The sequence below is a fragment of the Triturus cristatus genome, chromosome 3_2 (genome assembly GCF_964204655.1).
Source record: "Triturus cristatus chromosome 3_2, aTriCri1.1, whole genome shotgun sequence".
NCBI classification, from domain to species: Eukaryota; Metazoa; Chordata; class Amphibia; order Caudata; family Salamandridae; genus Triturus; species Triturus cristatus.
In genome coordinates this window covers 1,054,960,005-1,054,976,033 of record NC_140584.1, presented here as the reverse complement: position 1 = coordinate 1,054,976,033, position 16,029 = coordinate 1,054,960,005, and positions in this window count along the sequence as shown.

Below are 16,029 nucleotides of genomic sequence, written 5' to 3'. Positions count from 1 at the left end.
GCCATCATCACAATCCACTATCCCATCACTGATGACTGTCAACCAGGCAGACCATCTATTCAGGTGTACACAGCTGCATGTCGTGTCCCATGGGGATGCGACATGGCTGCAGAGGAACCAAACCCCGACAGGGGCAGTGTGCACACATCGTGAACAACTGCACACCCAATACACCCCAGATGCATCCCTTACCCCATGGAGACTTCCAAACGTGTCCGTGCCTGTAACGCTGAGTCAGCCCACGATGTCATGTCCATGAGGAATAGCAGTGCCACAACAATGCAACCAGCAAACGGCATGCGCAGGTACCTGGGGAAGAGAGACACACAAGAAGTCAGCCACAAAAAGCACAGCCACTTGCATGTGCATTTACTCGACACATGTATGGATGACAACATGCTAGGTCACAATTATGACTGGGGAAATACTACCATCACTGCCACCATCACTCCAGTGACACACCCACACACACCTCTGACCCACGTGCCATACATGCAGGTGGAGACACACATCACAACGCATGCCACACGGGGACCAATGCGTGCACACTCAGACACTGGTACTCACCACTAAGCAAAGAAGTCGCGTATGAGCCGAGTCCGGATGTCCTCTTGCGGCTCCCCATCCTCCACATCACTAGCCCCATTGCCAAGCCCTTCGTCCTCCACGGGTGGATGGTCCTCGTCATGTTGATTCAGGATGAGTGGCACAGCTCTTTCAACTGCCATGTTGTGCAGCATGCAGCAGACCATGAAGATCTTGCAGACCTTCGCCGGGGCATAAGGGAGTGCACCGCCGGTCTTGTGGAGGCACCGGAATCGGCTCTTCAGCATGCCAAACGTCCTCTCTATCACTCGCCTTGTCCGGCCATGGGCGGTGTTATAGCGGAGCTGGGCCGGCGTGATGGGGTTGCGGAGAGGTGTCAGCAGCCAAGGCATGTTGGGATAGCCAGCGTCCCCTACATGGGAAGCACATGGACATCGTTAGAACTGGTGAAGCGGTCGTGCTGGTCGGCTATACAGAATACAGGACAGACAGACTGTACCCACCAACAACACATGCCCGTTCGTTGCGCAGCTGCATCATCATATCAGGCATCCCGCTACGCCTCATGATGTAGGCATCGTGTGCTGATACTGGGAAACGAGCACAGACATGTGAAATCACCATATTGGACAGACACACCACAAGGGCATTGATGGAGTGGTAGTGCTTCCGATTGCGGTACGCCACCTCCCGTGCGTGTGGTGGTACCAAACCTACATGTGTCCCATCTATGGACCCAATGACATGGGGCATCCCTCCCAGGGCATAGAATCCACGCTTGACCTCAGTCATCTGTTCAGGGGTTGGGAACTTGATGAAGTCATCCAGGTGAATCAACATGGCCTCCAAGAAATCATGCAGCACACCGCTGAACATGCTCTGGGACATGCCACCAACATGAGCTATGGTATTTTGGAAGGTACCCGTGGCAAGAAAATGTAGGGCAGCCATTACCTTCAGCTGGGGTGTCAGTGCCGTAGGATACCTGTGCTGCGGTTGCAGGTGTGGTGCCAGTCTCGCCGTCAGCTCCAGGATCAACGGTTGGGTGAAGCGGTAGAGCCGGATCCTGTAATTCTCCTGCATGGCAGCCAAGTCTGGAATTCTTCGGGCAAGAGGCGGCGCTCTGCAGTAATTTGGAAGTGACAAGGAAGAGTGAGTGCACTACGACAACAACTCATGTCTACTGAGCACATGTAAATCTGGCAATACACACATGCTACATAGGGAGTCAGGTATGTGCTACATGCCCAGGACACGTATGGATGCAAGGTGACACTCCTTCCAAGACCCAGCTACACACGGAGATTGAGAACCTCCCCATGCCACGCCATGGGAATAGCTGTGTCCCAGTGCAAGTGAACAGCCCGACGCAAGACAGGAGTGACATACACCCACACATCAGCAGAAGTGGGATGCCGATTGCAGAGACTGGTTGCGGAACACCGGAGCCACAGGTCACATGACATTACACTAGGCCTGCCCACACACCTTGCCATGAAGGTGCACATGTCATGACTCACCACACATTCCTTGTGAGGATGCTGACATGGCCTTGTCACGCTACTCCGTGTCCCATGCATACATGTGCACCTCACATCCGATACCACATGTGGCATGGTGTGCGGAACAGTGTGCAATGACAATCTACACACAGACACATGTTGGTTGCTGCAACGGCTGCAGCTTTTGAGGGTGCTACAACATCAACCTGATGAAAATCCCGGACACATAAATGACATAGTCACATTGTGCACTGTGGGTAGTGACAAGTCATGTGTCATGACCCCTGTACCGGGCATCATGGGACACTTCCGTGTGTTGGTGTCCGTGCCATGCCAGTGACGCTCACCCCAAGTGCGCAGTACGACATGCACACATGTCAAAGGAGTCAAGGGCATGCCTGGCACACATTGCACCGTCACACAGTACACCTATGCACATCTCATCATACATCTGGTGCCTTCTCCACTCAGGAGGCATGTTCCACATCACAGCCTGTCACACCTGTGCCCCACACATGTAGTAATGCACAGACGATGCCTTGATGTCCATTCCTGGACAAGTATGTCCATCCATGGACAAGTATGTCCATCCATGGACAAGTATGTCCATCCATGGACAAGTATGTCCATCCATGGACAAGTATGTCCATCCATGGACAAGTATGTCCGCCCTATTCCTACCTGTGTGTCGCCTATCACCACTGTGATGTGTAAAAACCGCCGTACTGCTGCTAAGAGGGCCTGTGTATGTTCCCAAATCACTGTGGGAGTCCTGCCGTATGTGTACCCATCGTGATGGCGAGCGTACAGGCATTTGTACGGTCCGTACCACTACGGGTACGCATACGCGTGCAGACCCATAGTGATAGTGAGCGTAGATGCGTGTGTACGGTCCGTACCACTACGAGTACGCATACGCGTGCAGACCCATAGTGATAGTGAGCGTAGATGCGTGTGTACGGTCCGTACCACTACGAGTACGCATACGCGTGCAGACCCATAGTGATAGTGAGCGTAGATGCGTGTGTACGGTCCGTACCACTACGAGTACGCATACGCGTGCAGACCCATAGTGATAGTGAGCGTAGATGCGTGTGTACGGCCCTATCATTATGGGTCTGCACGCGTATGCGTACCCGTAGTGGTACGGACCGTACACACGCATCTACGCTCACTATCACTATGAGTCTGCACGCGTATGCGTACCCGTAGTGGTACGGACCGTACACACGCATCTACGCTCACTATCACTATGGGTCTGCACGCGTATGCGTACCCGTAGTGGTACGGACCGTACACACGCATCTACGCTCACTATCACAATGGGTCTGCACGCGTATGCGTACCCGTAGTGGTACGGACCGTACACACGCATCTACGCTCACTATCACTATGGGTCTGCACGCGTATGCGTACCCGTAGTGGTACGGACCGTACACACGCATCTACGCTCACTATCACTGTGGGTCTGCACGCGTATGTGTACTCGTAGTGATAGTGAGCGTACATGCGAGTGTACGGCCCGTACCACTACGAGTACGCATACGCGTGCAGACCCATAGTGATAGTGAACGTACGGGCCGTTGCCATGCATTTGGGGTGCCCTAGGTCCCCGAAACGCACCGTACCTGTGTGTGATGCTCCAAATTACATAGGGGACAAGTATTAAGGCCTACATGCATGCTGGTTGTCATGGAGACCAAGTTCAAATTTCGAAATTGTTCTGGAAGGTGCACAGCAGAAGTCAGTTGGAATTATTCTACTTTGTTGCAATGTGTTTGTGGGGCTGACATCATGCAGGAGAATAGAGAACCCACAGACTGCTAGGTTTGAAGGGATTGGTGGAAACAGGATGCAAATGTGAGTGACCAATCACTCTGTACTCCTGTGCATGAGACTGGGCAGAAGGGCACATATAAGGCAGCCAGGTCCCATGAGGGAGTACTTGCCTGCACATCTTTGCATTCGTCGACCCAGCTGCTGCTACTGATTCCCTGGAACCATGTCAAGGGCTGTGGAGAGGACACAGCCATTCACCCTGGAGGAGAACATGGCTCTGCTGGATGTGATCCTCCCACAGTACTCCATGCTGTATGGGCGACCAGGGTATCAGGTGAGTGCATAGGCCACTGCCACAGACTGTCCCTATGTTGTGACTGTGACTTCTGCCATTGTGTCCAGGTGTAACACACATGCCATGTACTGTCGGGGAGGTCCCAGGGGGGGGGGTGCCTGATGTCTCCCAGCAGTGCCCTGAGACAGGAGGGGTGGGGGCCTATCACTCACAGCAGTGCCCTGAGACAGGAGGGGTGGGGGCCTATCACTAACAGCAGTGCCCTGAGACAGGAGGGGTGGGGGCCTATCACTCACAGCAGTGCCCTGAGACAGGAGGGGTGGGTGTGATGCACAGTGTGAGCCTTGATCATTGATTGTGACATTGCCATCATTCCACCTGTGTACCCACTGTGGCACGTACTGCTTTTTCCCTCACCAGGGGATGATGTCCCTATGACAAAGGTGCAATGCGTTGGCTGCATGACATGCCTTGTTGTAACCAGCTAATTTGTACCCATATGTCTCTCTGTGACATGTGGCTGGTGTATTGATGTGGTGTCACTTGTTCCTCCTCACAGGTAGGCGCCACTGCCAAGGAGCAGATCTGGCTGACCGCCGTCAGTGCCGTGAGGGGTGTGGATGGTCGGAGGCGGAGCCTGCCCCAGGTGAGGAAACGCTGGCAGGATATCCGGTGCTGGACGCGGAGGATTGCACGGCTCCTGCTGGGGGACTCACCGGAGAGCCACAAGAACCGCGGCCGCCGCCGTCTGAGCCACCTCCACAGGCGTGTGCTGCCGGTGGTCTTTCCAGACCTGGAGAGGCGCTTACAGGCGATGCAGCAGCCGGAAGGGGGTAGGTACATGTGTGTTTGTTGTGTGTCACCGGCATTTGTAAGGGCACAGTAGCATGAATTCACTGGCAGGGTTTAAAGGTGCTGTGCAGATCCTGTTTGCCCCAGTATAGCGCTGCGCCCCTGCCACCCTTCCCCTCCTTGCAATGTGTTCCCTGGTCTGTGTGTAGTCACTCCTTCACAAGGTAATGTAGGCTGGCGCTTTGTCCACGAGAACAATGACTGTAGCATCATGTGTGGGGGTGGTGTGTAACAGGTTGTGGGCCCTTGCCTGTGCACTGTCAAGTTCACTGCATGTGGGTTCCATGTCAGTTGGCACTGATGCTGACTCCAGACATGGGAGTTGGTCTCTCATGTGTCATGCCTTACAGCGCGCATGTCCTATGTAGTGGCCTGTGACATGATGTGCATGAGTGTGCGATACACATAGTGCAGGGATGGTGACGTGTGTTGCAGTCATTACCATTCAGTAGCATGTAGTTGCGTGCCCACTACTGTCCCCTGGGGCACCTTTTCCTCAGTGGTGTATGTGTCATCATAAACGTGGACAATCTCAGTGTCTACAGCGTAGGTTGTGCTCTGTGCCATTGTCCCCTGTCACCATGTATATAGACGTGCTATTTTGTACAGGTGTCCACTGTGCAGCCTGACCTGATTGTCCTTCTTCATACTCACAGTTGCCAGTGCCTGTGTGTCTTGTTTTACTCATCTGAGGATGGGCACTGGTACCTCATTATTTGTACAGGCGCACCTTGGCTGTTTGGCGTCCAATCTTGCTTTTTGCCTGCCCCTGTGTGTATCACCCAGACTATGAGATGTTGGTGCCACCTGTGTCTCAACAATTTGCCTCGTGTAGGGTCTTGTTGGGGCGGGCAATGCCTATGTGTCAAATCCTGATTTCTACTTGCTGGGTCTGGGCAGTGTGCAGTGTGTGATGTGTCTGGACACACACGCAATGTGCAGTGACCGAGTCATGTTGGGCATGTTTTCAGCATTACCTATGCAGCATGTGTCTCAAGTTCATGGATATGGTCCCTGGTCATCGGTATTTTCGCCAACGCTGTGTGGTGCAGATGCAGTGCTGGATTGTCCCCAGGGCCTGGGTGCTATGTCAGACTCCGTTTCCTGTGTTTAGCTATTGTCTCATGCTCTCCATGGTATTTCAGTGGCATGGTGGCTCAACCAACTGTGTGTTTCATGCCCTACATCGGTACCTTGTTTAGTAGATGTTAGGGATCTTCCTTTTCAGGCTATGCAGTGTTACCTATGTCGATTGGACTCATGTGACTGATGTGTACAGCTGTCTGATTAATTTCTGTCTCTCCACCCTGCCCACAGCATCGTCGGGGGACACAGAGGGAGACATGGACACAGGCAAGGCGGAGGGACCGAGCACCAGTGCCAGCCGTGACATCGGGGCTGGCACATCGAGTGGGACAGAGGTGGAGGATAGTGCGGCCGAGGACCTGTCGACTGGCACGTCAGAATACGAAGCTGACAGGTCCGAGGAGGATGTCTCCGAGTGGGCGTTGGCTGCACCAGCAGCTGACAGCGGAACAACACCTCGCACCGCCCCCTCAGTTCCCACCAGCCGCCTCCCACTTGCTCGTGTCCCTTCCCAGCGTGCCCGGTCACAGCATGTCTCCTTCCTGCCAGGTACCGCACCCCCTGCCCCTGTCTCCACTGCTGCCGCCAATGCAGAGTCTGTGGACATCCAGCGGCAACTGCAGGTTGGTCAGGCTGCGATCCGTAATGTCCTCCATGCCCACGGCAAAACCCTCACCAACATCGAGGCTTTCTTGGAGGGCATTCATTCATCGCAGGCTGACCAACGCAACTTGCTGAGGTCCATAGACTCCACACTGACTGCAGCAGTGGGTCTCCTGCAGCGCGACCTCCCCCCACCTACCCCTGCCCCATCCACACTTCCCACTCCCATGCCTGTCCCACGTACACCCAGACGTCGGCATGCACCCACATCAACGGACACGGGCACCACACCAGCAGGGAAGGTCCACCGCACTCCTCCTGACACGCACACACAGGGTGAGGTAGGCACACCCACTGGGTCGGGGGGCAAACGTGTGACACGCAGCCATAGTGGGAGTCCGCATTCCACCCAGTCCACTCCCTCCAAATCCCCTCCCCTCAGCTCTCCTGGCCACATCTCCCCCAAGGACTCCTTCATGGCCGCTCTGTCCCTGAGCCCCACAGTTACACCACCACGCAAGCGGTCAAGGAGGTCCCCGGTCAGGGTGGTTGAGTCTCCCCCCCTGTCTCCACCCTCCCCCGGTGGCGCTGCGACCCATCCCTCTGACCCCCCCCCCTCCTTGGGGCCTGAGGTCCCTTCGGGTGCAGGGGACTCCCTGGAGGACCTTGCAAAGGTGTGTAGTGCCATCCTGGCCTCCGCCTTTGGCACTGACCCACCCCCTGTGGTGGAGTCCTCCATCCCTGCACCCACAACGCCGCCCCTTTGCCCTGATGTCCCTGCGGTGCCTGTTGCTTCCCCCCCCCCCTGATGCCCTCACCAGTGTGGAAGACGATGCCATTTGACTGTGCAGGCAAGGTAGGGGACACGCATCCCACTGTGTCCCCCATCCAGCTGAGAATCATTGACTGCCCTATGGGCTTTGTGAAGATTGAACTGCCTGCGATCCACGGACATTGTGCTCATGCTGAATAAAGCTTAATTTTGTTTTCATTATCACACTACTGCTATGCTGGTATTGGTGTTGGTGGGGCTGCTACATGGTTTTGGGTGGTGTGTAAGGGTTTGGGTGTGTGGGATATGTAGTAGTGTACTGCTCATTGGTGGGACCCTGGGATCTGTGTGCCATCACAAGGTGTTGGCTAACTTTCTTTGTTCATGTAAGCAGTTACTGCATGGTGCACTTGTCCCAGGGTGTATTCCTTCCTCTGTGTACCCAGCTTTCTTCCCTGCAGGGTGTTCCCAATGTTTAGCGCAGAGCTGTGTCTACATGAGCTGTGTGTGTGACGGAGCCCTTCTACTTTGGCCATGCATGCAGGGCCATGTCTCCACCTGCAACAATCGTGGCATCCTTGGTGATCACTGTACTTGTGTGTGGAGTCTGTTGACATGAGTTCATGGGGACATGTTCCCTTGTAGCCAGTATGCATGTGGATAATTCTGGCCTCACACACATGTGTTACACCCCTCCTGTCTCAGGGCACTGCTGGGAGTGATAGGCACCCACCCCTCCTGTCTCAGGGCACTGCTGGGAGGACTCTGCACACACCCCTCCTGTCTCAGGGCACTGCTGGGAGGACTCCACACCCACCCCTCCTGTCTCAGGGCACTGCTGGGAGGACTCCACACCCACCCCTCCTGTCTCAGGGCACTGCTGGGAGTGATAGGCACCCACCCCTCCTGTCTCAGGGCACTGCTGTTAGTGATAGGCACCCACCCCTCCTGTCTCAGGGCACTGCTGGGAGGACTCTGCACACACCCCTCCTGTCTCAGGGCACTGATGTTAGTGATAGGCACCCACCCCTCCTGTCTCAGGGCACTGCTGGGAGGACTCTGCACACACCCCTCCTGTCTCAGGGCACTGCTGGGAGGACTCCACACCCACCCCTCCTGTCTCAGGGCACTGCTGGGAGGACTCCACACCCACCCCTCCTGTCTCAGGGCACTGCTGGGAGGACTCCACACCCACCCCTCCTGTCTCAGGGCACTGCTGTGAGTGATAGGCACCCACCCCTCCTGTCTCAGGGCACTGCTGGGAGGACTCTGCACACACCCCTCCTGTCTCAGGGCACTGCTGGGAGGACTCCACACCCACCCCTCCTGTCTCAGGGCACTGCTGGGAGGACTCCACACCCACCCCTCCTGTCTCAGAGCACTGCTGTGAGTGATAGGCACCCACCCCTCCTGTCTCAGGGCACTGCTGGGAGGACTCTGCACACACCCCTCCTGTCTCAGGGCACTGCTGGGAGGACTCTGCACACACCCCTCCTGTCTCAGGGCACTGCTGGGAGGACTCCACACCCACCCCTCCTGTCTCAGGGCACTGCTGGGAGTGATAGGCACCCACCCCTCCTGTCTCAGGGCACTGCTGGGAGGACTCTGCACACACCCCTCCTGTCTCAGGGCACTGCTGGGAGGACTCCACACCCACCCCTCCTGTCTCAGGGCACTGCTGGGAGGACTCCACACCCACCCCTCCTGTCTCAGGGCACTGCTGTGAGTGATAGGCACCCACCCCTCCTGTCTCAGGGCACTGCTGGGAGGACTCTGCACACACCCCTCCTGTCTCAGGGCACTGCTGGGAGGACTCCACACCCACCCCTCCTGTCTCAGGGCACTGCTGGGAGTGATAGGCACCCACCCCTCCTGTCTCAGGGCACTGCTGGGAGGACTCTGCACACACCCCTCCTGTCTCAGGGCACTGCTGGGAGGACTCCACACCCACCCCTCCTGTCTCAGGGCACTGCTGGGAGGACTCCACACCCACCCCTCCTGTCTCAGGGCACTGCTGGGAGTGATAGGCACCCACCCCTCCTGTCTCAGGGCACTGCTGGGAGGACTCTGCACACACCCCTCCTGTCTCAGGGCACTGCTGGGAGGACTCCACACCCACCCCTCCTGTCTCAGGGCACTGCTGGGAGGACTCCACACCCACCCCTCCTGTCTCAGGGCACTGCTGGGAGTGATAGGCACCCACCCCTCCTGTCTCAGGGCACTGCTGTTAGTGATAGGCACCCACCCCTCCTGTCTCAGGGCACTGCTGGGAGGACTCCACACCCACCCCTCCTGTCTCAGGGCACTGCTGGGTGGACTCTGCACACACACCTCTGATTTCAGGATATGTACGCTTGGAACATACACGGTGGGGGTACGCTCAATGCATTCGAGGTGAGGGTACGAGTCTACTTACACTGGTGTGGTGGGGGTACGCTCCATGCATACGCGGGTGAGGGTACGGGTCGTACTTACACTGTTGGGGTGTGGGGTACGCTCCTTGCATACGCGGGTGAGGGTACGGGTCGTACTTACACTGTTGGGCTGGGGGGTACGCTCCTTGCATACGCGGGTGGGGGTACGGGTCGTACTTACACTGTTGGGGTGGGGGTACGGTCCGTGAGTCCGCGGGTGGGGGTAGGAGTCGTACTTACACTGGTGGGGGTGGGGGTACGGTCCGTACGTCCGCGGGTGAGGGTTCGAGTCGTACTTACACTGTTGGCATGGAGGGTACGCTCCATGCATACGCGGGTGGTGGTTCGAGTCGTACTTACACTGTTGGCATGGGGGGTACGCTCCATGCATACGCGGGTGGGGGTACGGGTCGTACTTACACTGTTGGGCTGGGGGGTACGCTCCATGCATACGCGGGTGGGGGTACGGGTCGGACTTACACTGTTGGGCTGGGGGGTACGCTCCATGCATACGCGGGTGGGGGTACGGGTCGTACTTACACTGTTGGGGTGGGGGGTACGCTCCTTGCATACGCGGGTGAGGGTACGGGTCGTACTTATACTGTTGGGCTGGGGGGTACGCTCCATGCATACGCGGGTGGGGGTACGGGTCGTACTTACACTGTTGGGGTGGGGGTACGGTCCGTGAGTCCGCGGGTGGGGGTAGGAGTCGTACTTACACTGGTGGGGGTGGGGGTACGGTCCGTACGTCCGCGGGTGAGGGTTCGAGTCGTACTTACACTGTTGGCATGGAGGGTACGCTCCATGCATACGCGGGTGAGGGTTCGAGTCGTACTTACACTGTTGGCATGGGGGTACGCTCCATGCATACGCGGGTGGGGGTACGGGTTGTACTTACACTGTTGGGCTGGGGGGTACGCTCCATGCATACGCGGGTGGGGGTACGGGTCGTACTTACACTGTTGGGGTGGGGGGTACGCTCCTTGCATACGGGTGAGGGTACGGGTCGTACTTACACTGTTGGGGTGGGGGGTACGCTCCATGCATACGCGGGTGAGGGTACGGGTCGTACTTACACTGTTGGGGTGGGGGTACGCTCCATGCATACGCGGGTGGGGGTACGGGTCGTACTTTCACTGTTGGGGTGGGGGGTGCGCTCCTTGCATACGGGGTGGGGGTAGGGTCCGTACATATCCGTCCCCACGCTATGTGATGCTTGTGCGGCCCGTACCCAGGCCTTTGCCACGTGGGTGCGATCCGTCCCGCCATTGTTGGGGTGACGTGTGTGGGCGTGGTCCGACTCGTACCCACGCTCTTCAGGCGTGGGTACGGGACGTACCTGTCTGGTTGTGTTGCCGGTTCGCGTGGTGACGGACTTCCGTTGTGGCGGTCGCTGGCTTATCAGGACACGCCCCCACCCCCTCGTGGTGACCAGGGCATGGGAGTCAGGTATGTCCAGGCCATGTGTGGTGTGTGACTTATGTGGTTGTTTTGTGGCCTGCCCTGGTCCTGCCACCCCCACCCCACCCCACTTTCCCCCCTCCCTTAGTTATTCTGACCTTCTGCGGCGTCTGCGTCGTAACCTGTAGAGGAGGTGGACTGCTATGAGGGCAGGGATGACTCGTAGGTTCGGGTCCATGTCTGTCCGTCGCGTACTGGTACTCCTTGATCGCGTCGTCCTGTCGCGTACGGGTCCTCCTTGATCGCGTCGTCCTGTCGCGTACGGGTCCTCCTTGGTCGCGTGGTCCTGTGTGTCCGTCGCGTACTGGTCCTCCTTGTTCGCGTCGTCGTCTGTCCGTCGCGTACTGGTGGTCCTTGTTCGCGTCGTCCTGATTTCCCGGCAGTTTTTGGCTGCCGCAAAATATTCACCGTGCGGGGTGACGTCGGTGCGAATCGTGATTCCTGGGTCGTGAATGGCTGGCTGTGAGCGTCCCGACGTCAGGTCGGCGCTTTTCCGGATCGCATTGGTAGGTTTTTTTTGGTCGGTCGGGCTTTTTTACGATTCGTACGGTACTGGTGTACCCGTGCGAATCGTAATTCCTTGTTTGTAAAAATTGACGACCGGGTACGCGTCGGACGGAGATTATGCTCCGTCCGACGGTTCGTACCCGGTTTTTGCCGGATCGTGATCGGCACCTTAGTCTCCCTTAATCTGGGGATTGTGGCGTGACCCGCCCTTAAAATCCCACGGGCCTCTCCTCTACTCCCCCCTCATTTATCGACTGCTCCCGTACCTCTACCCGGAGCAGCTGCAAGACTTCTTTTGGACATTATTTGTTCTGGCCTTCCTCTCTGAGATTCTCCCCGTGAGTTGTACACATTACCTTCTGACAGTCTATTCGCCACTGAATCACTGGGGATTTGCTTCCCTGGCTCTCCAAGGACTCCCTCAGTACTCATTCATACTGTTTCTTATTGGACACAAAAGGTTTTCCCACAGCTGTCTTTAGCACAGAAAACCTGACTGTATTGTTATTTTGAGCTGTTCATTCCCCAATCTCCTTTTGATTGTTATTGTTACCGATTTTCTTATTATGCCCATTATTGTATTTTGACTTTAATCACTTACCTGCTCTCTTACTTTGTACATGATTTGTCCCCTCTATCATCCTCTGTCCTTCTCCAGATACTCCACTTCCCCCTATTATTTTGCCTCTAACCACACGTTGATTTAAATTGTTGTTACTTGCTAGTTGCAATTCTGTCCCCTCCTCATAATCTATCTTCCTCGGTGTACTCTCTCAGCTTCTCTCTTCAGTTCCCCCTATTAATTTCTCTACTTGTCTTAAGTTGATTTTATTTGCGAAAAACAGCTAATTGCAATACTGTCCTTCCCTTGTAATTTTTCTCCCTACATGTACTCGATCTGTTACTCACTTTTTGAACACACTTGCCATAAATTGATTTTATTTGTTAAAACTTGCCAATTACAATACTGTCCTATCCCTGTAATTTATTTCTCCCATGTATTCTCTCTGTTACTCACGTTTTGATCCCCTATGATTATACCACTCCTCTTCTCCTGACTTGTCCTCCTGCTCTTCCCCTATTTTCTGTCGTGCTAACTAAGCTTGTCTAGGTCTTTCGTTAGGTGTAAATATCTCATGGTATTTTGAGCTTCCTGCTCAGGCTTTTTCACTTGATCCATCATGCCTCCCTCACACCTCAATCACCACCTCATACCACAGGACTCTCCCACCACTAGGCATGGCCCCGCCTCATGGACCATCCTTTACACCCCCAACCTTTCCAAAAATGGTAAGAAAACCTTTAAACATACATTACTTATTTGTCACCATGAAACTTCATTTGTTGATAACTACGCCAGCCTCACCTCCTTAATTAAAACCAACTACATCTTCTTCTCCAAACGCCCCTCCAAATGGAAAAGCATCTTCCTCCACCACCTCCCCATCACTAAATTATGTAAAATCCCATATGGTTTTAAATTATCTACCACTCCCTCCCCAAACTTCCCTGGTGAAATCGACATCTCCATCTTCAAATCCAGCAACATCCTCATTCAAGCTTCCGAAAACCACCTCACCATCTATGAACAACATTTCTGCACCTTTAACGGCCTCCTATCCGAACATCCCCCTTACACCTCATCTTCCCAACCTCAAGACACCCTTTTGCATTCCCTGCATCATACCCTCTCTCCCCCTGTCTTGCCAACTGATAATGAAGTCCCCCAATACCAGTCCCCCCGTTCCCTCCCTCTCTAGCGGCCACCCTTCCTCCTGACTGATCAACAGCACTCACTGTCACCCTTACCCACTCTCTTACGAATGACTTACCTCCTCCTTTCTCTTAACCCTCAACTCCCCTCTCCACTTCCTCCCAACATACACCCTCTACGGCTCCTCTGCCGACACCAATATCCTCCTCTTTAATTTGCTTTCCCCCCGAGCCAATGCGCTACCTCTCCTCTCCCTCCTCTCACCTCCTTTCCATCTCTGAACACGTTTCCTGCTGCTAGTAATGCCCCCTGCTGCACCTCAGCCACCCCTTCATCCACCAACCCTTCCACTCCCTGCCCCTCCCGGCCTCGCACCACCCCATCTCTCCAGACCGCCCTCCACGTTCAACAATGAACTCCCTCTTGTCCCCCCCGACTACGCACCCTCCACCCCGTCACTCCCTTAACACAGTTACTATCTTACATCGAACGCTATCTCTCAAATCTGTCAGCGGAGCTCACTGGACTCAGAAAAGACCTCAACTCCCTCTCCTCCTGGAGCCTCCTTAACCGTACTAATTCCCCTGGCCCTGGCCTACAAAGCTCTTCTAACCCCCAACATTTGAACTCCACCCACTGCTGCAACTGTACCCAAAAGCCCCCATGCTCCTCTAACCAACCCCGCACCACTGACCTCCTTGACCTATGTAACCCTCACCTCCCCAACTCTAATAGTATCGACCCTCCCGTCCCCCACTTAACCATACCAGTGATCCTGGAGACTAGTAGAAGTCCACCTTCCCCCGTATCACCTAGACAGCCTCCGCAACGTACCGCTATCTAATCCGGCTCTCCCCCCAATATCCACCCTAATCCCCTAGACACTCCCCACTTATCCATTCCAGTGATCCTGGGGACTAGCAGAATTCCATCCTCCCCCGTATCACCTAGACCTCCACCGCAACGTACTACTAGCCACTCAGGCTCTCCCTCCAAAAAACTACCCTACACCCCTAAACTGCATGCTGGTTAACTGCCGTTCAGCCGTCCAACACGCGACAGAAATTGTTGAAACTATCCTCAGCGAAGCCATTGACATCGCCTTCCTTACTGAAACTTGGTTCAAAAACCACTTGACATCTGTTCTTGACTTGCTCTCCCCCCCGGTTATTCCATCCTCAGGAAAGATAGACCTGACAGAACAGGAGGTGGTCTAGTCATAATCTTTAAAAATGAACTTCAACTCTCTCTTGTTAAGAACTCTGACCATACCACCTTCGAATACCTGGGAGCAGAACCTAAATCCCATGATTCCACCCCCCATTCATCTTCATAATATCTACCATCCCCCCGGTGACCCTCTCCCCTTCCTAGGCAGACGGAGGGATTTACTTGGTTCCCATGGCTGAGGTTCCAGCAGACCTTTCTAGCATTGGCAGGAACCGCTGTCATGGCGAGTCCTGTCACTGCAGTGCAATTTTGCTGTACTACTCCATCAACATGACTTAGTCTTAGGACTAACTTACAAAGTTATTTTCTTCTTCCAAAAGAAGAACCCAAAGTGGGATTTACTTAAATGTCTTTAAAAAAAAAAAAATGTAAACACAGTGCCCCTCTTTTAATGTCCGTCACTGCCAGGAACAACCTTTCAGTAAGGGGCATTGAAAAGTACTCAATGCCCCACTCACCATGGGAAGAAACCTGAGTAGTTTTCAATGCCCCTTACTGAAAGGTTTTTCCTGGCAGTGACGGACATTGAAAAAGGTATATATATGTCTGCCCATCTAACTTAGATGGGTGGTTATATAGCCAAACCTAGGACAGCCCTTACCACAATAGGTCATTGGAGAAGTTCGACCACGGCAGAGATGGCATAGTCTCTTCCGTCAAACTCGGGTCCGCCTGCATTTAAATTCTTTTTATACTACAGTGCCCCAGGAGTGCAAAAAACAGACAAACAAGCCTGTACCCCCATTGCACTGTATGTAATATGTCCCCAGGGCTGGTGTCTTTTGGACACCGGTGTCCGAGAGGGGAGGAGGCATCACCTGAAGTCTGCGCATCTTACTGGAACAGTTGTGCATCAGCCTGTGACTTGCGGGCATGCCTGGACTGCAGGTAAGGGGAAGATGCATATCTGAGAAAAGAGAAGCTGAGATGCTGAGCCCAGAAGAGGGGCTTTCAGAAAAGTGGCCTGTTTGTGGGAGTGACGGCCACCAGAGGAGGGTAATGGAGTTGTTCTGGTTCTATTGTGTGAGCACCAAGACTGCGACCTGCAATACTAGGAGTGCCGGGACCGTTTTGATTGGAGTAGACTTTCCCCAGTGTAGCTGGTCCTGAAACTGGACCTGCACAAAGATGAGGAAGTCATGCCTGGCCCATCTGTGTGGCACTGGTCGACATACTTATGCTTAGGCCCAACAAGCGCCCCAACATCTGAGGCAAAGCAAGTGCCTGAACATTGACTGTGAACTTTACTTTATATTTATATGGGATCC